Source organism: Anolis carolinensis, chromosome 2 (assembly GCF_035594765.1).
Source record: "Anolis carolinensis isolate JA03-04 chromosome 2, rAnoCar3.1.pri, whole genome shotgun sequence".
NCBI lineage: Eukaryota > Metazoa > Chordata > Lepidosauria > Squamata > Dactyloidae > Anolis > Anolis carolinensis.
The window spans coordinates 69,869,455-69,895,738 of NC_085842.1; the positions used below are offsets into that span (position 1 = coordinate 69,869,455).

A 26,284-nucleotide genomic window follows, 5' to 3' on the forward strand; every position below is an offset into this window, starting at 1 on the left:
GGAATCAGACCACATTCAATATCAGTAAGTGAGCATATACACCCTTAACTAAAATTTCATTCTCCTCCACCTCTACCTCTACCTTTTCTTCCCCTTCCTCCTCAGCTTCAGCTTTCTTCTGATATTCATATTATGGTACCTTTCTAACCAGATCTTTAAAGGGTTGCTGTTGTTACATGCCTTCAAGGCTACTCTGACTTGTGGAAGCGCTATCTTAGTTCAGAGGGTTTTGTTTAGCTCTGAGACTGAAAGAGTGTGATTTACCCAAGGTTACCTAGGAAGGTTTGATGGCTAAGTGGAGATTGGTGCCTTGGTATATCAGAGTACCAGTCTAATATCACTACACTATGCTAATTATCATGACTTTTGAATAGGGATACATAAAAAGAAATATAGTACCATCCAACATTTAAAATATGCAATCCCATTAACAAAATGTGCAATTAAATTAGCAAAATTGATTAAAGCAAAAAGAGGAAAAATAGAAGGTTCTTTTTCTTTAGCCCATAGAATTAAATTGCAAGAGAAGAGAAGTTTTTCAAACTGACCTATTGCTACTCCACTTTCCTCCTAACACAGCCATTTCTTCGTTTAGGAAATATGCATATTGGCAGTCTCCCAGTTCTATGCATATATATATGTTAGCTGTTTTGCATGCAATGCTAAATGTGATGTACTTCAAACACCCGTGGTTAAATCCCTCAACAGAAGTGCAAACACTGTGAACTTATCTTTACAAAAATCAATAGTAAGAGTTTGTAGAATAAAGTCTTCACTGGTTACCATCCACCATTCTCTAATTTCTCCTTTTCAAATAAGGTTCTAAAACAAGTGGTGGCAACACAACTCCAGGATTTCTTGAATGAGACAGATTACTTATGGCCTCATCACATTCACCAGCTTCAATGTCTTAGGACACTTTCAAGCCTGTTTTGGGGATGGAGCACCACGCCGACCGTCACACAACATTGTGTGACTTTCAGCGAAGGCCCCGCCCTCAACTGGGGTGGAAGCATCCTTGGACACTTCCCTTACAACACACCCACCCCCCAGAAGGGTGACACTTCCCACATGTGATGGGAGAAAAGAGATTTGCCCCACTGACACTGTCTTTCCTCCATGAAGCCAGATAAAGTGTGATGCTTCACATGACCTTTGCGATAAGGTCGCTAGGCCCATTCCAATCTGGATTCAGACCTAATTATGGGACAGCCTTGATCACCATGGTAGAAGACCTACACCGGGAGTGGGAAAGGGGGGGATGAGTCTCTCATGGTCTTCTTGGAACTTTCTGTGGCATTTGATACCATCAAACTTAATATCCTTCTAAATCATCTGACTTGAGGGCACTGCATTCCAGTGGCTCTGGTCTTTCTTGGCTGACTATTCCCAGAGAGTGATGTTGGGGGACTGTTGTTCAGTCCTTTGCTCATTGGCCTGTGGGGTTCTACAGGGATCAATACTATCCCCTATGATTTTCAACATCTGAAATGAAGCTGATAGAAGAGCTTTGGAGTTGAGTGTCATCAGTATGCTGATGATATTCAGCTCTATCTCTCCTTTAGAACTGATGGCAACAAGTTGAGGTTATATTAAATCATTGTCCGAGTGCAGTATAGGATTTGATGCGAGGGAACATATTGAAGCTTCATCCAGACAAGATGGAAGTACTGTTCTGGATGGGATTGTAGGTTGGGGCTACTCCTGGGAAGCCAGGTTGCTGCAATGGCCAAAACTGCCTTTGCCCAGTTTTGGTTGGTGTGCCAGCTATACCCTCCTTGGGGAAGGCAGGTCTGGTCACAGAGGTTCATGCCTCTTGATTACACAAGTGTAATGTATTCTACATGGGGCTGCCCTTGAAAAGTACCTAGAAGCTGCCACTAGTGCAAAATGCAGCAACTAGACTGGTGTCAAGTGTCCATTTTAGAGAATATCAGGCAGTGGCCATCTGCTTTTTGTGTCTGTGTTCCTCCCCAGCCCCATCTGCTAATGCCAGAGATTCCTTGTTTTGATTTTGTTCTTGCTTATTCTGAAAACAGAGGAAATAATACTCCTGAAAACCTCCAAACAGTTGTTTTCAAAGCGCAATGCATTGCTTCATTAAAGGATTTTGATTTTAGAGTTGCAAAACAAACAAAATAGATGACTCTCTAGTCACTTCCAATTTTGTGAGTTAGGACCCCCCCCCCCCCCATTTTAAGACCAATTCTTCAGTGATGGTGCAGCACATTGTGGATCCTAGGAATGTGTGTGTAAACATGACCTGAACAGCCCCTGAAGCTGCCCACTGAGATGGTTAATCGTTGTGTATTTAAGGTGTTTCTCCCCTTCTCCAAAGAGTCACAAGTTACGTTTGCTGGTCTCCATCCCTACCCCACAGTTCTGATGTTTGTTACTCCTGTTGAATCTTTGCTTATCATCAAAATGACTTTTATTGTGGTTAATTGCTATCAAGTTGACTTTGACTGAGAGACCTACCTCCCAGCCACTCTGTTATCAATAACCTTCCTCATCTCTTGGAAGCTCTGGGCTGCAATGTTATTGATAGACTAAAATTGTCTTTATCTTTTCCTGCTACTACCCACCCCACTATGCATTATTCCTTTTTTAATATTCATTTCAAATAGGTTAGAGCCTACTGGAAACCTAAATATATTCTTTAGACACCTAATTCTGGATGCCCTCATTTGGTGAAGTGAAATGGGAATGACCAAAACAAGTGTCTTCAAGGTTGTAGCATGAAGAACCTCATCTCTGCAGTACTGCGTCATCATAATATCAACCAGAAAGACTCTTCTGAATGTTCTTGGGCCTGTTAAACTCTGCCCTTTCAGTCAGTTTGGTATAATGTCCAGTGACACATTGTGACATTTTAACTTGCATTTTGACAACAAAATCATTACCATTCATCATGCTTTGGATTCTACGTTTTGTGCAGTTCAGTCTGTAAAGTTGCCAACAGCATCAGATGTTAGGATTGTGATTATTATTTTCTTAATGTTCCCAGGCCTTTGCAAAATCCTTATTTTCAGTATTTTGAAAGACTGCTTAGGTGCTGTATATTTGTTAGTTACCTTTTATCATTCTCTCTTCTGAAAATGTTTATGTTGGGAATTCTTATGATATTTGTCTTTGATAATTTAATGTTATCTGTCTACAGGGAAATGTTATTGTGTAAACAGATCCCTAAATTCAGGAACAACAAGAACTTCAAACCTTCCAAAACAGTAATCCTATGCTGCTTTACCTAGTACATAGCAGAAAATCTACTGGACATAAAGGAGTCAAACTACTTGTACAACAGACAATAGTTAGAACACTTTGGCAAGTTCTGAGGCTCCTCTAAAGAGATATCCTGATTTCATTCCTAAGACAGAAGTATGATTGGTGATGGGTGACTATGACCACCTACTGCCATGGTTTTCTCTGCTGTCATCATCAGAGAAGGGCCCTTCCATCAGGCTCAAAATCTGTGATGGGTTACTGATTAATCCAGAGTAAACTGGGATTTCCCCTTTTACTCCAGATTTAAAAAAACCCACTTCAACAGACCTTACTGCAAGGTTTCCAGGTGTTGGGCCTGTGGGGATGGACTCTTGGAACTGCCTTGTGTGATCCCAAGGGCCAATCCTCATTGCTATCCTGGTTCTTCAGGCTCTAAGATACATAATGTCCTACTAGAGACCAACTCTATAGTAAACGAATTGTGTCTTTAATGACTGGCTTTGAAGTCCTCAGAGGCATTGCACTATGGCTGCCAGATTTGAATCTTACCCGGGGATAGCGCAGATGAGCTCCCTCTATCAGCTCTAGCTCCTTATGGGAACATGAGAGAAGCCTCCCACAAGGATGGTAAAAACATCAAAACATCTGGGCGTCCCCTGGGCAACGTCCTTGCAGACGGCCAATTCTCTCACTCCAGAAGCGACTTGCAGTTTCTCAAGTCGCTCCTGACACACAAAAACAAAACAAAAAAACCCAAAAAACCCATGGGAATGGTGTCTTAAAAATCATCATTGCAAAGGCACAGGTGCTTTTCCAAACTACTCTTTCTATAATGTCTTGGAACCAGATACTTTGACCAATGAGTCATTCTGACTTACTACAATTAGTCTTGGTCAGATCTTAGTGAACAGGCTGTCCAGATCAATTAGTTAATCCACATTCTGAAACTGGATTATAGGGCAGTGTAGATTCAGCCTAAGATACATTAACAAAGTAAGGCAATGTTGTCACAAAGTGTACCAGAGTCTGTCACTTGCCAAAAAGCCATGAAGATTACAGATATTATAATTAAATAAAGCACATCTATATAAATTGTGTATGATGTCTGCAAGATAAAATGTATGATTATTTTTAGGGGATTCATTTTGCTTAAGTAAGAGATCAAGATTGAAGTTAGTTTATTCTGTTTGGCAATTTTAAAATTCTTATTTTATATTCAAAATTCTAGCATGATAAAAAGGAAATTAATCATAATCAGAAAAAAATATTTATTATTATTCTTTTGAATGTCTTTTCTAAAAACCTGTTTAAAGCTCAGGTGCCAGAAAAGAAAACCCAGAAAAACTCCTCATGAGTGCAATGGGATTGAATCATTCAAACCCAGAATGGTTTCTGAAGACGTCATCTGAACTGGAGTGACCATAATTACTTAATCTGATCAGTGATGTCTTTTTCAGTAGGCTGTTCCACAACACACAGGACTATAACATCAAATTGACATGATAATTCAATGCAGCTGCTTTGGAGAGGCATAACGGCACCTAATTTTCCCTCCAAGGTAGCATTAGTCACAGTGCATACTATACCACAGTGAGTGCTATACAATATCTGAAAACATACATAGTCATAACAGTTTTCCCTTTGAAGAAAAAAGCCATGAAATGGTTATATACATCTGTTCTTTTCAAACTCAGTGATCACTTAATATTGAGGGATTCTTCAATATTCCCAATATATTTATTGAGTTTTAGGATAGGTTTAATTAGTATCAATGTATTTCTTTCCCCTCTAGTTTGCAGATAAATATTTTGCTATAAGAGAGTAATACCCATGAATGGTATTTGTAATACAAGCTGTTATACAAATGCTTTCTGCATCTCTCATAGTCAAACATAAATTGTAGCATTTTCTCCTATATGTATGTTAGTGATTTCTATTACGTTACACACTGATTTACTTTTAAGTGAAGTTGCTTGCATATTCTACAGGAATTCTGCTCTATAAATAAAATAACTTATTTTATTGAAGTAGCACATTATGTATTTGCTTATGCACATTTATCACAAAAGTACACTTTAAAATTATAACTAGATTCATCTGTCCCTCTAAATGTTAATATTTATTTACCTTGGTAATACCTAGTTTTAAGGAAAATAATGCAGTTCAATTAATTTTCTATTGGACTACTCATTATGAATTCATCTAGAAAAAAAACTATAAGATCAGAGAAGCAGCCCAAAATGTTAAAAGCTTGCAAATATTGTAAGAGTAAATGTTACTGTTTTTTAAAAAAATAAAGATCTGAACATTTCTATTTACTTCCTGGCATCATTTATCTGTACTATAACAGATAAGGGAAATACATGCTTATTTAGCTAATTTTACTGTGTCAGTAACTAACAAAATAAAATAAAATGCCAAATAGGCCCAAAGAATACTGGTAAATTTGAAACATGCAGCAACAATCACAACATAAAAAATAAAGGGCACCTACACTGTAGCAGTGAATGTAAGAAACATAGGAGGCAAGTCTGGAATCCTTTGAACCATTTATCTTCATTTCCGCCCCCTTGAAGCTTGCTCTCTTCACTCTCCCTACAGAAAAGGTTCTGTTCTCTGTTGTTGAATCCAGGCTCTGTTCAGCCCTGAAGTGATCTCAGACTGAATATGGCAGGCCAATGAAGTTGAAACAGAATGACGTACCAGCCTCGCTTGGATCTGATGTCTACTGAAACCCTCTTCTAAATTTATATCCCCACATTTGTTAATGGTTATGATAGATAATTGCTTGTTACAGACATTTTTCCCAAAAACACAGTGCAGCTTTGTTAAAAGCAATTGCATTTTAGAGTTTAAAAAGAAACAGCAGTATCCCTTTTCCCTTCTCTCTCTCTCCCCAATCTGTTACATACTTCAATCATACAGGGATAGATAATCCATATGTATTTTCCACAGGGGAAATGTAATGAACAAACAACTTGTATCTATGCTAAGCATTAGACATTAATAATTAAAGTCATTCATGCTTGGTTAAACACTTGTTTGCAAATGTTTTTATGAACAGCATCAATTTAAATTTCCATTACTTATAAACTGTCAACAGTAATAAATGATTATGATGTTGTTGTGATTTACCAAGTGTGACTGGGTAGAAAAATGGTCAACGATATATAAGTACTAAGAATCTGGGCCCTTTCACACAATGCAAATAGAGCACCACAGATTCACTGTAACTGCCATGGCATGATTTGCAGTCTAGAGAAGCATCCAACCCCTTTGGTTGAGAGTTCAAAATGCCTCTCCCTAACCTACAAACTCCAGGATGCTATAGGATGGAACCTTGGCAGTTAAAGTACAATCACAGCAATATATTTATGCAGTGTGGAAGGAGCTCAATGGACCTCATCCCATGAGAGGGGGAAAACATCATCTTACTGTGGTGTTTCATTTCGTTACATTTAAAATCAATTTATATCATTTCTCAGATCCCATCACACGTTGTTCTTCTTGCCTTTTCTCCCAAAATCATCTGTTTGCAGATTTATTACATGAGCAGTTCCTGCCCACTCCATTTAAAAAGACTTGGGGAAAAACTTTTGAGATACTTGACTTTCCCCTCCATTCCCATTACTCTAGAGGAGACTCGAGGCAGTTGTCAAAACAGACACCACTTTTGGGATACTTGACTTTCCTCTCCAATCCCGATACTCTAGAAGAGACTTGAGGCACTGCTCTTAAGACGGACACCACTTTTGCAGTGCTTGACTTTCCCTGCCAATCCTATTACTCTAGAGGAGACCCAGGGCACCGTTCTTAAGATAGACACAACTTTTGGGACACTTGACTTTCTCCTCCAATCCTGTTACTCTCAAAATTAAGCAGGCATCTAATCTCATTACTGTCAATCGCAGAAGTCCAAAACAAAAGTGAGCAGTAGTGCAATTTCGAAAGCCAAGATTACTATGAAGGAGAAATGAGATGAAAAACAAAGAAATTATATCTTGAAATTTCAGTGTTTCTAATTATTAAATTAATTAAAACAATTACCATGTCAGGTAGGATTTTGGGAAGCAGGATTTTGGGAGAGAAATATCAATACTTGGTAGGAGACTGCCCATAGGAACACCCATTACTCCACATTACTGAAGCGATACAACATGGGCAAACTTGACAGATCCCATCCCCTAAGTTTTCCCCTACTTTCTCCCATTTTCACTTGAATTATGACCTCAGAATATTATTTCCATTTCCTGTTCCCAGGGCTGTAGCTAGAAAAAAAATCGGTGTGTGTGTGTTGAAACCTTTTTTTTTTTTAGCGAATCTTGACTCTAAATAATTTTTATAGTATGGTTCATTCTTTATTTTATGTAGACTCAATCAAATCAATTTTCTATTTTAGTTACAAAGTTTCAAGTCTTAAAATAACTGAAAATTACTGCTAATTGGTAATTTATAGTTACAAAATAATATCACAATGTCTGTTGAAAACACTTCAAAACTGTGTCAATACACTTTGACAGTGAACACTCAAGAGTGCAAGTCCAGTCAGTCTTTCTTGCCCCATTGTGCTTCTTATGTATGTTTTCAAATGTTTAAAAGTTGAAAACGATCCATACACAAACATACTTTAAATTGGCATATCTAAAAATCAAAATCAATGACCCATACATATTATCAATTTTTAGAAACTACATAAACACTTTTAATCCAGTATCTAATTATTACTTGATCATTTAGGAGAAAATAAAGTATAAACTTTTAAAGCAAACAAAAATGATCACAGTTATATGCCTGGAAACATCTTAAAGTGTATTTAAACTTAAGTTTTTCTTATGGAGTATTTTGGGATTACAATCCCCCAAATGGATGAGGCTTGGCATAAAAGCACAGCCCTAAAAGACACTGCCAGGATATTCACCATATTGAATATAAGTAATATAATGAGGATTTATATTTAATCTGAGTGTATCTTAACCTATGGCTGAGAGAGTGTGACTGCTGAACTTCTGTGCCTTTCAGGGGTCAAGACCAGTGGTTGCCAAACTTATTTGGCCTACCGCCCCCTTTCCAGAAAAAAAATATTACTCAGCGCCCCCTGAAAATTATTTTTTTAAAAAACTTAATAGCAATTAAACAGAAAGATATATGTATTAATGCATATGGCAAATGCACCTGTGGCCATCACTACCGCCAGGGGGCGGTAGTGCCCACTTTGGGAATCAATGGTCTAGACCAGGGGTCCTCAAACTTTTTAATCCGAGGGCCGGTCCACAATCCTTCAGACTGTTGAGGGGCCGGATTATCATTTGAAAAAAAAAATACAAACAGATTCTGATGCACACTGCACATGTCTTATTTGTAGTGCAAAAACAACAACAACAAGAACAATGAAAGAACAATACAATATTTAAAAATAAAAACAATTTTAACCCAACATACATTTATCAGGATTTCAATGGGAAGTGTGCTCCTGCTTCTGGCCAATGAGATAGTCAAGTTAGTTAGGATTGTTGTTGTTATTGTTGTTGTTGTTGTGTGCCTTCAAGTCATTTCAGACTTTGGGCGAGCCAAAGTCTAAAATGTATTTATTTATTATTTATTTATTTACTGCATTTATTTACTACATTTGTATCACACCCTTCTCACCCCAAAGGGGACTCAGAGTGGCTTACAAATTATATGTGCATACAATATATTATATTATTAGCATAGCACAATATTAGCAATATATATTACTATACTGAACTATACCACTGTACTGTAATATTATTAGTAATATTATATGTAATATAGAATATATAATATCATTATATGGTATTATTATTAGTGTTATATTGTATTACATTATAATATTATTATCAATATTATATGTATATACAATATATTATATTATAAAACTGAGGGCGGGGGCCAGGTAAATGACCTCGGAGGGCCGCATCCGGCCCCCGGGCCTTAGTTTGGGGACCCCTGGTCTAGACTATGAGCCTGAACAAGTAGGACCTGCCAAGTCCTCTCAAACACTGTAGAAAATGGCACCCCCTGTGGTAGCAAAGCAAACAGCCTCTTCAGGAAGGGCCCAACATGTGGCCTAGCATGAGGTGAAAGTACAGGCCTGAAGGCCACAGCCAGGATTCCCAATCCAAACCAGGCAGTTGGCCACATAATGAAGATTTATACTTCCACTAGTGTGCTTGTACCTTGCTCTGAGGCCAAGAGAGTATGACTGCACAGCTTCCAGAATAGACCAGATCTGATACCTTCAAGTTTGTTAGGCCATGTTCCTGGCCAGGAGGAACCTGGAGGGCCCCTCAGATACAGGGCAAGACACATAATCCAGAATGGTCCCAGCCTGAGGAAACAGCAGCCCGAAGGCATGAAGCCCGGCATGAGGTCTGAATAAAATGCAGACCTCCAAATGACATCTTCCTTATATATTAGCAAAGACTATAATGCTGAACATGACGCCTGAAACAGGATGGATGCCTCCCAATATAATGGCAAGATTTAAAGCCTAACATGAGGCCAAAGCTTAACTCCTGACATGAGGCATGCAATAAAATGCAGATCTCAGTATGTGATGACACAGTTGAGTGGAATTGCCTGTTCCTTCCTGGGGCTGAGAGAGTGTAACTCTCTCCAGACAACAATTTGTTAGGCATTATTTTAAAGGAATAAATTAATTCTACCTTCCTCTGTGGCCTAGCAATCTTGACTTGAGGCTTGAGGAAAGAGTGTGACTCACCCAGGCAACAACCTATCAAGGGTTTATTCTAAAAGGGGGAGGCCAACCTCCTCTGCTACAGAATGTGCCTTCCTTGAGGCAGCCCAGGAGGGGAACTCTCATTACTGCAACCACCCAAACCTCCAGCCCAGTCCTTATGCTCTGCTGGAAAATCCTTGCCAATAAATGCCAAGTGCAGAAACTGTCCAAATTGTAGGCTGTTTCCCTGGAGCAAAGGCATAGTGATGAGAACCTTACTAACCTCTGGAAAAGGGGAGGGAGCAAAGAGGGAAACCTGTCTCCTACCTCATGCTGAAGCAAAGAGCACGGGGGGGGGGGGGGGAGCAGCCTTAAATAGCCCACAGCTCTGCCCCTGCCAACTGTCCCCAACAAGTCTGGTTTCCTTCATTAGGGCCTTTAAATCTCTCTCTCTCCCCCACCCCCTATACCTTAGGCTTTGTCTGCCAGTTATGGATGGGCCAACTTGTTTGCTTCCACTATATTGGCTATTGCTCCAAGTAATGACAGTGTGAATCAATTGTCAAAATTTGCCTGAGATAGTGCTTACAGTTTTGGAGGGACTTAATGTTTGCTTCTCATAGACTTAGCATGAGGATTTGCTTAACCAGTTAAAATTCATGAATAAACTAGTTTTTTTTAACCTGAAAATTTTCAGGGGGGGGGGAATTTGAACCCCTAACCCCCCCCCCCCCTCCGGCTACAGTCCTACCTGTCCCCCCTTTCTTAAAACTTCTAAAACAGTTCCAAAATGAAGCATCAGGGATCAGCAGGCAAAGGTCTGTCTATACTATTTGATTGGATCCATGATGCTTCATCAGGGAACTGTTTGAGGCGGGGGGGGGGGGGGGCTGCTTGCATGTGATAATGTTCTATAATTGGGTTTAACCCCCACATGCTAACCAAAAAGGACTTCAGCTCACATTCTTTTTGATTGTGATCGTTAAGCCCTGTCTCTTCCTTAATAATTGAATTATCTAGCCTTACCAAAAGGCACATCTGCATTAACACTTGAGTCAGTTTTAAACTGGCATTGAAGAAACTGATTTTACTGTGCAGATGATTACATAGGGAATCCTGGAATCAGCTTGAGACCTGGAAGGTGATTAGTCAAACTACAGAACAGTGATGTGCATTAAGAGCTCTCTTTCCAGGTGTTTGTTGTCTAGCGATTACAGTTTGAAGGAAAGGTAGAGCCTGATTGATAATGCTAACCTTTTTAGTGACACCTCCAAAATCTCTTATCCTAAGTACACTATGGGAATATGAAAAGCCTCCTTGAGATCTATAGTTTTAGCTGTGGTTTTAACTTTGAATGTGTTTTATGGATTTTAACTATGGTTTTTAATACTGTCTGTATTTAATTCTGTTGTAATGTTTGCATATTTGTATTTTTAAAATTGTATGCTAATGCTTTTATGTGAAGCTGCTTGAGTCTCCTTGGGAGAAATAAAACGGGGTATAAATAAATATAATGATGATGATGATATGAAGATAATTCAATCTCCCACTTTCAAATTCTCTTTGATGGCCTGCAGTGTTTCCATTTTAAATCTCAGATATTTTACAAAACGTTTAAGACAGGATGATAGCTTCCATTGTCTCTGATTATCATCATAAAAGAACGGAGTAAATCCAGTGAATTGCTAAGTCTTTGGAACCAGGGCCGTAGCCAGAAAAAATTTTCGGGGGGGGGGGGTTTGAAAATTTGGGGGGAGGATTGAACCCCTAGCACCCCCCCCCCCACTACAAACCTGTCAATATCTGCTTGAGATAGTGCCTGGAGGGACTCTTAATGTTTTGCGTCTCATAGACTTAGCAAGGGGATTTGGTTAACCAGTTAAAATTCATGAGTAAACCAGGTTTTTTTATATAACCTGAAAAATTTCGGGGGGGGGGGGGGGGTTGAACCCCCCCCCCCCCTCACTACAGGCCTGTTTGGAACCACCTCTCTTGCTTCTATCTCCTCTAAATGCTCTATTTCTTTCAATGCAATTTGCCGTTTCTGTTTTTGACTTTGGTGAGGAAACATACCGGCTTCTCGTTTTGTAACCCCTTGTTACTGTTACACTATTTTATAATCCTGTGTTACTGTTTGAACAATCCATTGATCTGATGTCACCTGTATTTACAAATCCTTAAAAAACAGGAGTCTTCCCCTCTAGTGGTGATGCTTGTCAATATTTTGGTCTTCCTCTTTTCTGGATAGAGCTTCCACCTTTACATCTAGCGAACCATCCTTGCCTTCCATATCATGCTCTTATTGTAGATCACTGCTGTAGCTGTATTTTTATAATCTGCCTGCCTGACAATCTCTCTTTAGGCTTGAAAGGAATACTGCTTACCAGGATATTGCTTTCTATTCATCTATTTCTGCAGTGTTGGCATCATCTACTTCTTGTATGCACTCTACCAAAATGTTTTCTAGGGCTTTGTCACCAAATAATAATTCACTCTTGAAAGGCACATAGGCTAATTTGTTCCTGGACTTCTGATCCATCACCTAGTGCACTGGTTCTCAACCTGTGGGTCCCCAGGTGTTTTGGCCTACAATTCCCAGAAATCCCAGCCAATTTACCAGCTGTTAGGATTTCTGAGAGTTGAAGGCCAAAAACATCAGGGGACCCCAGGTTGAAAACCACTAATCAAGTGGCAGAAAAACCATGATATCCCGGCTACCACTACTGCATTAATACTACATGCCATGAAAGCCACTGAGTCATACCCAGCAGAAGCCTTTAGAATACATCTACTGTGTATTTTGAAAACTTCATTATGCTATCAGAAGCCCAATGTATGAGGTTCTATCTCCCCACTTTCCTCTATCTCCTGAATGCATAACATAGCTGTTCTCGTGAACATGGATTTACCATATTTCACTGAATCAAAGGTACCATCAAATGTTAGGCACAGTCTAAGCTTCAATTTTTTAGATAAGAAAAAAATAGAATTTCCTCTGCGTGCACAATGCCTTGTTTTTGTTTGTCTGCATGAGTCTTTTTTACTAGTTCAATGGTAACCCATTGAGGAGCCCATTGAGGAGGCAGGGAAAACAAGAAACAGTACTTAGCTCACTCAGATTGGTAAATAGATGCCTGGCTAAGGTTGAGGACAAAATAGTGGGGGCCTGGCAGAGCTATTGGGGCTGGGGACCCTTCCTCCCCTCTTGGATATAAGAAAAAATAAAACAAAAACAAAACCCCCAAAACAGGCAGCTCTAAGGCATCACTGATTGTAGGCTACACCCTGCTTTTGGAGCCCTAAAATGGAAAAATTGCACCTTAGAATTGGTGACATATGAGAGTTACTGAAGCCTTTATGATTAAGCCTTTCTCAAAACTGCCTCTTCTCTCCTTCCTTTTACATAGTGTCTGCTTCCTTATGTGACAATCACCTCAAAAACAAGGACTGCTGTTGATTCATCTACTAATGGGACCTTAAGAAACTTCATTTCTTTCCCCCCAAAAAAGTATAGTCTATGAGAATAACCTAAAAATATCTAGTATTCTGGGACGTTTTCCATTTAATGTGTATTAACTCTTAAATTAATACACTCTGGTAAAGATGTACCAATCTCTTTATTAACATTTTTAAAGACACCTTACTTCCTCTCTTGTCTTTATATCTCCATCTGGACTATCTAATCCCAAAGTTTAAATCATTCTTTTAAACAGACTCTTGAATGCCTCATATTGATTTGAGTTCAAGTCAAATATCATCATTAATGATAATAATAATAATAATAATAATAATAATAATAATAATAATAATAATAATTTTATTCTTATATCCCGCTCCATCTCCCCGGAGGGACTCGGGGCGGCTTACATGGGGCCATGCCCAGACACGACAGCACAAATCAGATAAAACATTAAACTGAGCAGTAAAACTTCAACATGATTAAAAACAGTCATAAAAGTCAATATAGACAATAATATTAAAATCCCGATTTGGGTCAAATGATCCAGGCCAAGGTGCAAAGCAATATCAAGTTATCAGGGAGGGATAATTATACAGCAGGTGTAATACTTAAAGTGCTGAATGAATCCTAAAAACAATCCAGAGGGTCTACTACTTAATAGGTAAATAACATGATCCCACAAGGATCAGTCAACGAAGGCCTTCTGGAATAGCTAAGTTTTCAGGCTCTTCCTGAAAGAAAGTAGGGTAGGGGCCTGCCTAATCTCCCTGGGGAGCGAGTTCCACAGCCGGGGGGCCACGGCGGAGAAGGCCCTCTCCCTCGTCCCCACCAACCGCAACTGCGAAGTTGGTGGAAGCGAGAGGAGGGCCTCCCCCGACGAGCGAAGAGGTCGTGCGGGTTCATAGGGGGAAATGCGGTCTCGAAGGTAGGTGGGTCCCAAACCGTTTAGGGCTTTGTAGGTGATAACCTGCACCTTGAATTGGGCTCGGAAAATAAATGGCAGCCAGTGGAGCTCTTTAAACAGCGGCGTTGAGCGCGCCCTGTAATCTGCCCCAGTTAGAAACCTGGCTGCCGATCGTTGTACTAGTTGTAGTTTCCGAGCCGTCTTCAAAGGCAGCCCCACGTAGAGCGCATTGCAGTAATCCAGTCTAGAGGTAACTAAGGCATGGACCACCATGGTCAGATCTGACTTCTCGAGGTATGGTCGCAGCTGGCGCACAAGTTTTAGTTGTGCAAAGGCCCTCCCAGCCACGGCCGACACCTGGGCCTCAAGTGTCAGCGCAGAGTCCAGGAGGACCCCCAAGCTGCGGACCTGCGCCTTCAGGGGGAGTGCGACCCCATCAAGCACAGGTTGCCACCCAATACCCCGATCAGACGTACGACTGACCTGGAGGACCTCTGTCTTGTCAGGATTGAGCTTCAGCTTGTTCGCCCTCATCCAGGCCAATACAGCGGCAAGACACTGGTCCAGTATCCGAGGGGCTTCCTTGGAATTAGGTGGAAAGGAGTAGTAGAGTTGGGTGTCATCCGCGTAGAGATGGCACCGCACTCCAAAACTCCGGATGACCTCACCCAGCGGTTTCATGTAGATATTAAAAAGCATGGGGGACAAAATGGAACCTTGCGGGACCCCACAGGTCAATGGCCAGGGGTCCGAGCAGGTGTCCCCCAGCTTCACCATCTGGGAACGACCCTCCAGGAAGGACTGGAGCCACTGCAAAACAGCACCCCCAAGGCCCATCCCAGAGAGACGTCCCAGAAGGATACCATGGTCGATGGTATCGAAAGCCGCTGAGATGTCCAAGAGAACCAGCAGGGTCACACTCCCCCTGTCCATCTCTCTGCGGAGGTCATCCACCAAGGCGACCAAAGCCGTCTCGGTACTGTAGCCAGGTCTGAAACCAGATTGCGATTGGTCCAGAAAATCCGTATCTTCCAAGAATCCCTGGAGCTGGGAAGCAACCACCCGCTCCAAGACCTTGCCCAAGAATGGAAGGTTAGAGATTGGTCTGTAGTTACTGAGGTTAGCCGGATCCAAGGAGGCTTTCTTCAAAACAGGCCTCACCACAGCTTGTTTTAGGCCAGATGGAAATATGCCCTGCTCCAAAGAGGCATTGATTATTCTCACAAACCAATCAACTAGCCCTCCACTGGCTTGTTTTAAGAGCCAAGATGGGCAAGGGTCAAGGGCACAGGTGGTTGCCCTCACCGCTCCAAGAATCTTGTCCACATCATCAGGCTGCACAAGCTGAAACGAATCCCACAAGATCGAACAGACAGATGCCTCGGTTACCTCATCTTGCTCTGTATCATCCTCTTGCCAACTATCTCCTATTTCAATTTCTGACCGTTGGATGCACATTTCCTTCCTATTGCATGCCTTTGATATCTCCTCACTACAATCAACCCTAGAATTTGCATTCCTTTTCTTCTTTGTTGTCATTTCCTGTTGATCTCCTTTATCATCCCTTCCCATCTGCAGTTGCATTTCAGTTTTATTATTAGAATCTTCTTTGTGTTGAATTTAATTTCCACAGCAAGAAATTCAACATATCCACCCAATTTACTTTATAAGAATGCATTGAGTTTATCTTTGATTGACAACTTATTGGGTTCAAATTTATTTAATTTAAGGTAAAGGTAAAAGTGTCCCCTGACGTTAAGTCTAGTACTGTCCGACTCTGGGGGTTGGTGCTCATCTCCATTTCTTAGCCAAAGAGTCGGCATTGTCCATAGACACCTCCAAGGTCATGTGGCCAGCATGACTGAATGGAGCGTTATTTCTGTCAGAATTCATTGTATTAAAATTTGATTGACATCTCCTTGGGTTAAAATGTATCTCAGTGAAATGTCTCCTTTATTAGACCAAATTTATCTAGATGATATTAAAAACTGTAACTTATTAATATTACGTCTTTAATATTTAAACATGTCATTAGTTTCTGTATTTTGTGCACAGACGTTAATATCCACTTTTTTAAGTCATTCTAGAAACACCTGATTAACATTAGCCGTAGTGCCAAGATTCTTTAGTGTTCTCCTTTATAACCTAGTGCCATAACATGCCTCTGCTTTCTGTTCACATTTCTTGGCTTCATCACATTCTGAAACATTGTATTGAGAAATTCCATAAACTTAGGCAATATGTTTATAAGGATTATTAATCATACCACTCTCATAGAATCATAGAGTTGGAAGAGACCTCATGGGCCATCCTGTTCAACTCCCTGCCAAAAAGCAGGAAAATCGCATTCAAAGCATCCCTGAGGCTGCTCTATTCCTAGCGTGTCTTCACAGTATACATCTATTAATACTAATGCTGGAGGAAATAATAATAATAATAATAATTTTATTCTTATATCCCGCCCCATCTCCCCGGAGGGACTCAGGGCGGCTTACATGGGGCCATGCCCAGACACGACAGCACAAATCAGATAAAACATTAAACCGAGCAGTAAAACTTCAACATGATTAAAAACAGTCATAAAAGTCAATATACACAATAATATTAAAATCTTCATGGTTGCAACCAAAAAGAATGTGAGTCCTGCCTCATCTGGTTGACTAGCTAGTGTTAAATTCAATTATAGTAGATAACTGTGCCATCCCAGGAATGTGACATGAACCTGGAAAGCATCCCAGACTTTCAAAACACCAGGACAACACCCTTTTTTAGTTTGCCTCTTGCTTCTCCAGTGACAATTTGTGTTAATATTTGGAACATGCACTTCATCTTGAAGACATTCTTTGCTGCACTGGGGAACTGTATTGTCATCATCCCTGGTGTCTACTTTAAAAGCATTCAGGACCATCATCAAGCATTTAAGCTTCTTGTGAGATTTTTCTATTCTGACACACAGCCATTATTCCCATAAGTAGCTTTGATGTCTCTAGTGAGTTAAATAGAACAAAATCCAAAACCCACAAAAGAATGACACTTTTATTGACCACAACATGAAAAATCCATTATGCAAACTTTCAACACTTCATTGGCTCTTTCAACAGACAAAAGATGCTGAAAATCATACATAACAAAAGTGAAGATAGAGCCATAGGTCTACATTTTGTATCAGATATTGTTTATGCTGTAGTTCAGCTGGTCTGAAAGGTTCTCAATGCAGAAGCGATTCTCACTCTTGGCCATGTGGGGACTGAGACAAATGACAATTAAATTTAAACTCCATTAGCAGCAGGAAAGTAACTTCTCTAAGGATCCAGGTCTGTCACTCTGATACTCACTTTTCTTCATTTGTATGGTTTGTAATATCTTTTGCCTGATGAAGAAGTTAGTAGAGCTCATAATGTTTGCATGTTGCATTTTGTGCATTTTGGTTGGTTGATAAAGATTTTTGATATTGTTCTATTTTGCTGCCTGGCCAACACAGCTACCTCTGAATATGTCTGCCAATGACATAACAATTTTAAAGTTCTGCAAGTTAATTTCTTCCAGTTCACTTTTTACAGCTTTCATCAAAATCTAGACACTGCCTTTTAAAATATATGTATTATCTTTTCAATTAACAGATTTTATATGGATTATTTTAGGGTTTTTAAGTTTTGTTTTGAATGAATGGCTGTGGGCAAGGAGACAATTTCACATAGTACATTACAGCCAATACTTTCTATCTCAGAGTTATGTGGTATATGTGCATTTCTTCAGCGTCTCTATGTTTTCCATTGTATGACTGTAGCTAAAACAAAGTTCTCAGTTCCACTGTCACCCACTCCCTTCTACTTTTTTGGCTTTGCTTGCCATTTTGCATTATGAAGTGTTCTGTTTTTTCTCTCTATTTTTGTTAAATTGCTTGAAGTTGAGCTATGCCTTGTTTTTGTTATTATGATGTTGTTGCATTGTTCAAATGACTCATTAATCTCCGAATTTGATCTGTCTGCTGCTGTAGGCAGCAGCTGATCTATGGTGTTGATAAAAGCAGCCACTTACCATGGGCAAGCAATACATTGAAACATATTTTACAGCCAACATCATAATATCAAACATAGACTCATATAACCCTACTTGAAGGCACTGCCAACACTGTTAGATTGCTCAGAAAACACCCACAAAATATTCAGTGAAGACAATGTCACTGCTGAACATGTTCATGAAAACTACTATGGCAGGATGTAACAGAAATTGCAAATAGCAAAATATACACACAGGTTTGGGAATTATACAGAATTATACCCTGCCTGCATTCATTGCTTCACTGCAATATTATTTTACCAGTTTTATGTTGCTTCTGATCTTAACAGTATTGCTTTCCTTTGCATTTAAACTGCTTTTAATTTTTTGTAAAAAAATAAATAAAAGAAAGGTATCCACTTAAGTGTGGCATATATCATATTAATAAGTTAAAAGTACACACGTATCTTGAAAGGAGTGGTTTAGTTTCTCCAAGAAACCATGAAAGGGGTGTATGGTAACATCCCTGATCTTGGCAGAATGCATTATGATGTATGTGTATACTTAGGTTAACTGATGTACAATGGATACTGCTAGAATTAAACAGCAATAAGAAAAAAATGGGAGTATTTTGAAAGGAGAGCTGCATTATATAAAAGTAGGTTTTAACACTCAGATAATAAATATATAGTTGATTTTAGACTATTTACATGGTTAGAGGAAATCCAAATTATGATTTACTGATTTGATATTAACCACCATTCTTTTAAATCTGATCACTAGAAGATGAATAACTGAGGATAGAAGTGGCTGGGAATATTGAATCCCTGAAATCTGATTACAGAACGTTAAGACTGCCAAGACAAATAAGAGGGAAGCATTGAAAGGTACAAATAAGTTATGACAGCTGGAATTTTAGAAGTTGAATGAGAAAGCCAGGCAGCAAAAGAGCCCAGAAAGAATAATCCTCCAGATGCTATTAGGCAGTATCAGTAGTAAGACCACAGCTGAAATCAGTGAAGAAGGCAAAGGTAAGGTTTGCACTGGAAGGATATAGAGGAAGGCTCTATAGAGAAAATTGACAAGTGATAGAAGAACTGGATCCAGAGAGTTGGATGAGGGACCTGATTTAGAAGAGGTCAGTTATGGCACCTCAGACATATTCAAGGTCAAACAAATGTAGATTGCCATAACTTAGATAAAGTCCAGCAAACCTTTAATTATATGCCATTTAAGTGACAATTAAAAATAATCAATTATTAGAGTTTTAGAATATTAAAATATACATAACAGAAAATGAACTTAATACAATCGGTATACTGGTAAATTTCAAAAATAAAAATAGATACCAATGAAATTACATTACTTGAGGCAGCAGTAGATTAAATGTTTTTGAATGTTTACATAAAACTGTAATTTAAGCTAATAACAAGATTTTAAAAAGATAAGCTGACCTGAATATAGGCCAGCCAGGACCCTCACTAGAGTATAAGCTGAGGGGGCGTTTTTAGCCCTAAAAAGGACTGAAAAACTCAGCTTATACTCAAGTATATACAGCAGTTCTTTGGAGTATAAAAATACCTTGTAGGATTCAGATTCCACTTAAGCATTTTGTTTTGTTCTATTCAGTAGTGACAGGAAAGGATATTGTGATTAAGGATTTTAAAAGAACTGGGGGAAGGGGGCTAGACAAATTGATGACCTAGGCCACCTTTCTATACCCTCAATAAACACATATAGGAACCCCAAAAACAGGACACAAGGGAAACAAAACCTTTCTATTTCTGTTCTGATGCAAATGATATTGCTAGCTATCATGGTTAGATATGTAGTACACCCTCCCTATTCAACTTGTACGCAGAACACATCATGCAACATGCGGGGCTTGAGGAATCCAAGGCCGGAGTTAAAATTGCTAGAAGAAACATTAACAACCTTAGGTATGCAGATGATATCACTCTGATGGCCAAAAGCGAGGAGGAGCTGAGGAGCCTTATCACCAAGGTGAAAGAAGAAAGTGCAAAAGCTGGGTTGCAGTTAAACGTCCAGAAAACCAAGATTATGGCAACTACACCTATTGATAACTGGCAAATAGAGGGAGAAAACGTGGAGGCAGTGACAGACTTTCTATTTCTAGGCATGAAGATCACTGCAGATGCAGACTGCAGCCAGGAAATCAGAAGACATTTACTTCTTGGGAGGAGAGCAATGGCCAACCTTGACAAAATAGTGAAGAGCAGAGGCATCACACTGGCAACGAATGTCCGCATAGTCAAAGCAATGGTATTCCCCATAGTAACCTATGGATGCAAGAGCTGGACCATAAGGAAGGTTGAGCGAAGGAAGATAGACGCTTTTGAACTCTGATGCTGGAGGAAAATCCTGACAGTGCCTTGGACCGTAAGAAGATCCAACCAGTCCATCCTCCAGGAAATAATGCCCGGCTGCTCACTGGAGGGAAGGATATTAGAGGCAAAGCTGAAGTATTTTGGCCACATCGTGAGGAGACAGGAAAGCTTTGAGAAGATCACGATGCTGGGGAAAATGGAAGGAAAAAGGATGAGAGGCCGACCAAGGGCAAGATGGACGGACGGTATTCTTGAAGTGACTGGGTTGACCTTGAAGGAACTGGGGGCGGTGACAGCTGACAGGGAGCTCTGGCGTGGACTGGTCCATGAGGTCACGAAGAGTCGGAAACAACTAAACGACTGAGCAGCAGCAGCAGCCCTAACTAATCTTGCACAGTTGCTGTGGAAGCACTGAAATGGCATTACTATTACATTACTATTACTAAAAGCACCGATTTATTTATTTATTTGACTTATATCTTGCCTTTCTTTCAAATGGGACCCAAAGCAGCTATAGCTGATATTAGCCATAACAAGCCTGCTTTGCAGACAAAGGGAAAGTAGAAGGCACTAACTTAGTAAGATCACACAGAGGCATATTCCTTATTGTAGGTGTGGGCAAACACGCATGGTGGGGCGGGCCTGGGTGGGGGGTAAATTGACATTTTGTAAGTTGCCCTGAGTGCTTCTGTGACTGAAGAGCAGGGCAACATTTTTCTAAATAATAATAATAATAAATAGTAGAATTTAGCCACAAATGTAAAAGATTTGAACTATCATTAATTCTAAGAAACTACTGCTCTATTATAGCTGGGATCCTTTTTTCAACCAGTCCACCCCACCCTTGCATGTCAGTCCTTCATTAGAATTTGTCAAATATTTCCAGCTATTTTTATTCATCTGAAGTAGATTTTCATCCCGGTTTAGATTAGATAGCTTGATAGGATTTAATTCAGTTCAAATTGTGTCCAGTACTGGGATGGAGAACATTTAACTCTACAGATTACAACTCATAGTCATTCACAACTGGCCATGGTCAGAAAAGTTGGTTTGAGTTTAAGGGGAACCAACTATATTGGTAAAGGATTCTCTACAGCTTCTCAGTATTTGTTCTATAAGCAGGAGTTTCCTGTAAATTAAGATTTCAATTTGTAAGAGTCTCTATGAAGCCAGTAATAGGTTTTGGCACATGCACATACATATTCAAATATCACTTGCAGAAAGGAAATTTAGCTGCTATTATTTTTTCTTGGCTGCTACTTTCTCTTCTACAAATAATTATAGCTAAACTTCTGTCAAAGGAATTAATTCTATCAGAGCTAATTTAGCCCTGTGGGCTGTTTAAAACATTTGGAACCAGATGTTACATTGGAATTATTTGACTACTATTGGCCATATAAATCCTCCTCCACACACCACAGCAGTTACAATTACTATGGAGGCTGCTTAAGCATATTTAATCACAGTAGCAAAAGAAAAACACAGTATAACTCACAGGAGCAGTTTTCATTAGTATTCTATATACTGTAGTATAATAAAATCTGAGAATTTTGTCTCTATAAGCCTGGCATCACAGTCTGGCAATCAACCACAGAAATGGGAGTGGGGTGGGATAGGCAACGCTGAGATGAAGGAACATAGCTCAAGGCATTTATATCAAAGTAACTGTGTATCATCCACAAGGGCTTGTAGAATCAAAAAGAATTAAAATGTACCAAAGCATGACTTGGCCAGATACAGAAGAGGAAGGATTTAAACTTGTTTTTGTCCCCTTGAAGTCATAGTTAAACTCTCTTGTGCTGAACTTTTAAAAATTAAACAAAACTAAATTATTGTAATTTATTTTAAATATGATACAATAAACTGTACAGGCTTACACCAATAGTAAAACAAACTGTGCTTCTGGCAGCAATGACAAAAATGGTTATGCAAAAAGGCTGGCAGCTATGTCAGAGGTGGCTGGTGCATCCAAGTTTTAAAGTTTGTCCTAGATGCCGACTTGGATCCACATGGCAGCCTGATAGGGACTCCTTGAGCTGCCTCAGTGGTGGCAGGGAGTCCCAACTGCCTAGCCATGCCATTGGGCAGGCACCCTAAACCACACCCTCTCTCCCCATGCTGCGGCTGTAGCCAGCTGCAACACCCCCTCCTAGCCAGTCTTGCTGGCAGATCTCAGCACATCCCACTAAGGTGGCTGGGAGGGGAGGGGGGGGGGAGAGAGAGAGAGCTTTAATTCAACTCAATTTAATTTAGTCATGTGCTTTAATATTCTATTTCCCAAAGTTGTTTCACTAAAAGAAACAAATAGCTGGTCCTATCTTTGCTGGATTTCCACAGGCAGGTGAAAGACCTTCCTGTACCAGCAAGCATTAGGGGGAGGATGAGTAGCACACTGCTGGGAAGGTTGTGGGGGAAGTTGGGGAGGATATTTAATCTGAAATGTATTTTTAATTGTACAAGTATTTTATTTTATCTTAACTGTGTTTTCAACTATATTCATGACACAATATTGAATCGTTTTTAATTTTTGTCTTTGCCATTTTAAACTTTATTGGGTTGTGGCATATAATTGTGAGCTACCTTGGCCCCCTTGGGGAGAAAGGCAAGGTAGAAATAAAATAATTAATTAATTAAATATGACAGAGTGCTAATGTAATTTATCACAGAAGAGCAATCTTGAAAGAAAGCAAACATAGGATATCTTCACATGCGGCACTGGAATGATTGTGTATTGCCGCAGACTGTGGCGATCCCGGCAGTGCCTGTGCAGGGGGACCCATCACCCTGCACTGTCCCAGCTTCCCCTCTACCTCATCACATGGGGGAAGCCTTCTTGAGCTGGCTCAACCCATCTTCCCTAATAGAAAGACAGAGAGCCTCCCATCAATGGCAATTTTGCGGTGGTGGCAGGATGTTTGTGGCAGGAGTACTGTACTTTGATTGGCTTTTCCTGCATGGCTGCGGGTTGGACTAGATGGCCCAGGTAGTCTCTTCCAACTCTATGATTCTATATGCACCATCAACTTTAATATCTGTATAATTAACTCAATATACCGTTTGCCACTTCGCCAAGGCTTTCCAAATCATGTCATATATCAGATGTGTACGTAGAATCCCTTCTTGAAGCCACAATTAGTTGGAAAATGCTTGTTAATCAAGCAGCAACTGATATTGTGAAATATAATCCATTCAGCGCTCTGACTCCCTTGCTGTGGACAATGTCATCATCTGTCTTGAGTGCCACACTCATTTGTTTTTGACTTAGGATCTGACTCTACTGCTTCCCACCTTGATATCAAAGGACTTCTGACTTAGACTTCTGGAACACTTAATCTTGGCACTGACATCTTTTTTTTTTTTTTGTACTTCATGTTTCTGATTTTGAACTGGGCTCCTGGATATTATGCTGTTTTTCAAGATTTCTTGTATCAAGCATCTCTGACAGTGGATGGTTGGCGTTGGTTAGCTTACTCATTTCTAGTGGGATTTTTTGGATTTATATCCTAATCAGCACCCTACCATTCAAGCAAATTGTCACACCAAGGGCCCTCCATGGAAAAGGATTGTTTCAGCCAACCAATCCTCTTCCTTCCATCCGTCCCTCCCATTCAAGGCAAGTGGTGTGTCAAGGGTCTGAGATGAACAGAATGACCCATGCAATGGCTTTGTAATAACCCATTTCTGGACTAAAAAACAGGGTGCAATTATGTAGTGACATACGGTACTTCCAATTTCTGGAAGGCCATCATGTTGTATGACAATTCCCCCTGGCAAATGGCATGTCTGCTTAAATAGTTCACCACAACTTTCAACGAACTGTTTAAGTAAACTGCAGTCAACAACAGCAAAATCCTCTCCATCATAGTAACATGCTTGACTCTTGGATTAGAATAGAATAACTTTATTGTCATTGTACAATGAAATTAAATGCTTTCCCCAGCACACTCCAACCACCACCACACAGCTCCCAATGCTACATTAATGCAAAACCATGAAGTTCAATATAGTTACAGCTCTAGGACAAAAGATCTCAGTGTTTGTTCTTGTCTTTGTCACCCTTTACCATCTGCCAGATAGTAATAATTTTAAAAAAGAATATGCTAGGTGAGATGGAGCCTTAGGAATGCTCTGAGCTTTCTTAAGGCTGCAGGACTTATAAGTTTGTCCAAAGAGGGGAGAGGACAATCAATGATTCTCTGAAATGTAGTGGTGACTCTTTGGAGCACCTTCCTATCTGCCACTGTGCAGTTACCAAACCATGTGCGGATACAGCAGGTTAGGACACTCTCTATAGCACAGCAGCAGAAAGTCATCAGCAGTTTTTCATTCAGTTGTTGGTTCCTTAGAAGTCTCAGGTAGTACGATCTCTGCTGGGCTCTCTTAACCAGCACCACTGTACGAGTGGCCGAGATCGAATCATCCTTAACAGTGACACCTAGGAACTTAAAACTGTCCACCCGCTACACTAGGTTTCATTTATTTCTGGTCTATTCTTTCTATAGTCCACTATGAGCTCCTTGGTCATACTGATGTCAATAACTAGATTATTGTCCCTGCACCACGAGAGCAGCTGATCCACCTCATCCTGATAGGCAGACTCATACCATTCAGAGATAAGCCCCATCACTTTTGTATCATCCGCAAATTTGGTAATGATATTGCTATGATGGATGAGAGTGCAATCATGTGTGTACAAAGTACAAAGCAGACTCCACACACAACCCTGTGGCATCCCAGTGTTGAGAGTGAGAGCTGAAGAGGTATTACTACCTAATCTAACCCTCTGGGAACATCCAGACAAGAAGTCCATAACACAGCAACAGATTTATTATGACAATCCAAGATCCATAGTTTAGAGACTAGTCTATGTGGGAGGATTATGTTAAATACGGAACTAAAGTCTGCAAAAAGCATCCTCACATAGTTCCCCCATCATTCCAGGGGGGTCAGAGCAGTGTGGAGCATGATGACTATGGCATTCTCTGTCGATCTGTTAGCTCTATATGCAAACTGATGTTTGTCCAATATATGTGGAAGGCAAGAAATGATATGCCTGCAGACCAGTTTTTCAAGGTACTTCAGGATAACAGAAGTGAATGCCACTGGTCTGTAGTCCTGAAAATTATCAGTGGGGAATTTTTTTGGTAACGGAATAATGATGGAGGCCTTAAAATAAGATGGAATAATAGACTGCAATAAAGACCGATTAAAAAAGTAGTTACAGAGAGAAAGGGGAAGTTATGGGAAAAAGGAATAAGAAAAGGTTATCATTTCTCTTGTATTTATGAGCTTGTTTTTGAGAAGACCACACCAAGAAGTAGATAGAAGGCAAGATACCCCACAATCTTTCCTTTTTTGTTGTTTGTTGTTTGTTTTTGTTTTTTCCCTTTTGCATGTTTTTGGCCCTTTCCTCTTTCCTTTTATATATTGGATAAAACAATTTTGTGTTATTAAAATTATTTTTTAAAAAAAGAAAAAGAAAAAATACATTAAAACACTGGCCAACTGGTCAGTACAGTGTTTAAGCACTCAATCAGAAATGCTATCTGGTCCAGCAGCCATCCTAGGATTTGCAGCCCTCAAAACACACCTTACCTCATGTTAAAAATATAGATTGTACTACACCCTTGTTGCAAATGTATGACTTC

The 26,284-nt window shown here is 39.9% G+C and overlaps 1 protein-coding gene across 22 annotated transcripts in view; it reads right to left on the minus strand.

The window, feature by feature from the left end:
* Positions 1-26,284, minus strand: part of cacna1d (calcium voltage-gated channel subunit alpha1 D) — a 300,008-nt gene that overhangs the window by 31,891 nt on the left and 241,833 nt on the right. The gene's annotated exons all lie outside the window — the stretch shown is intronic.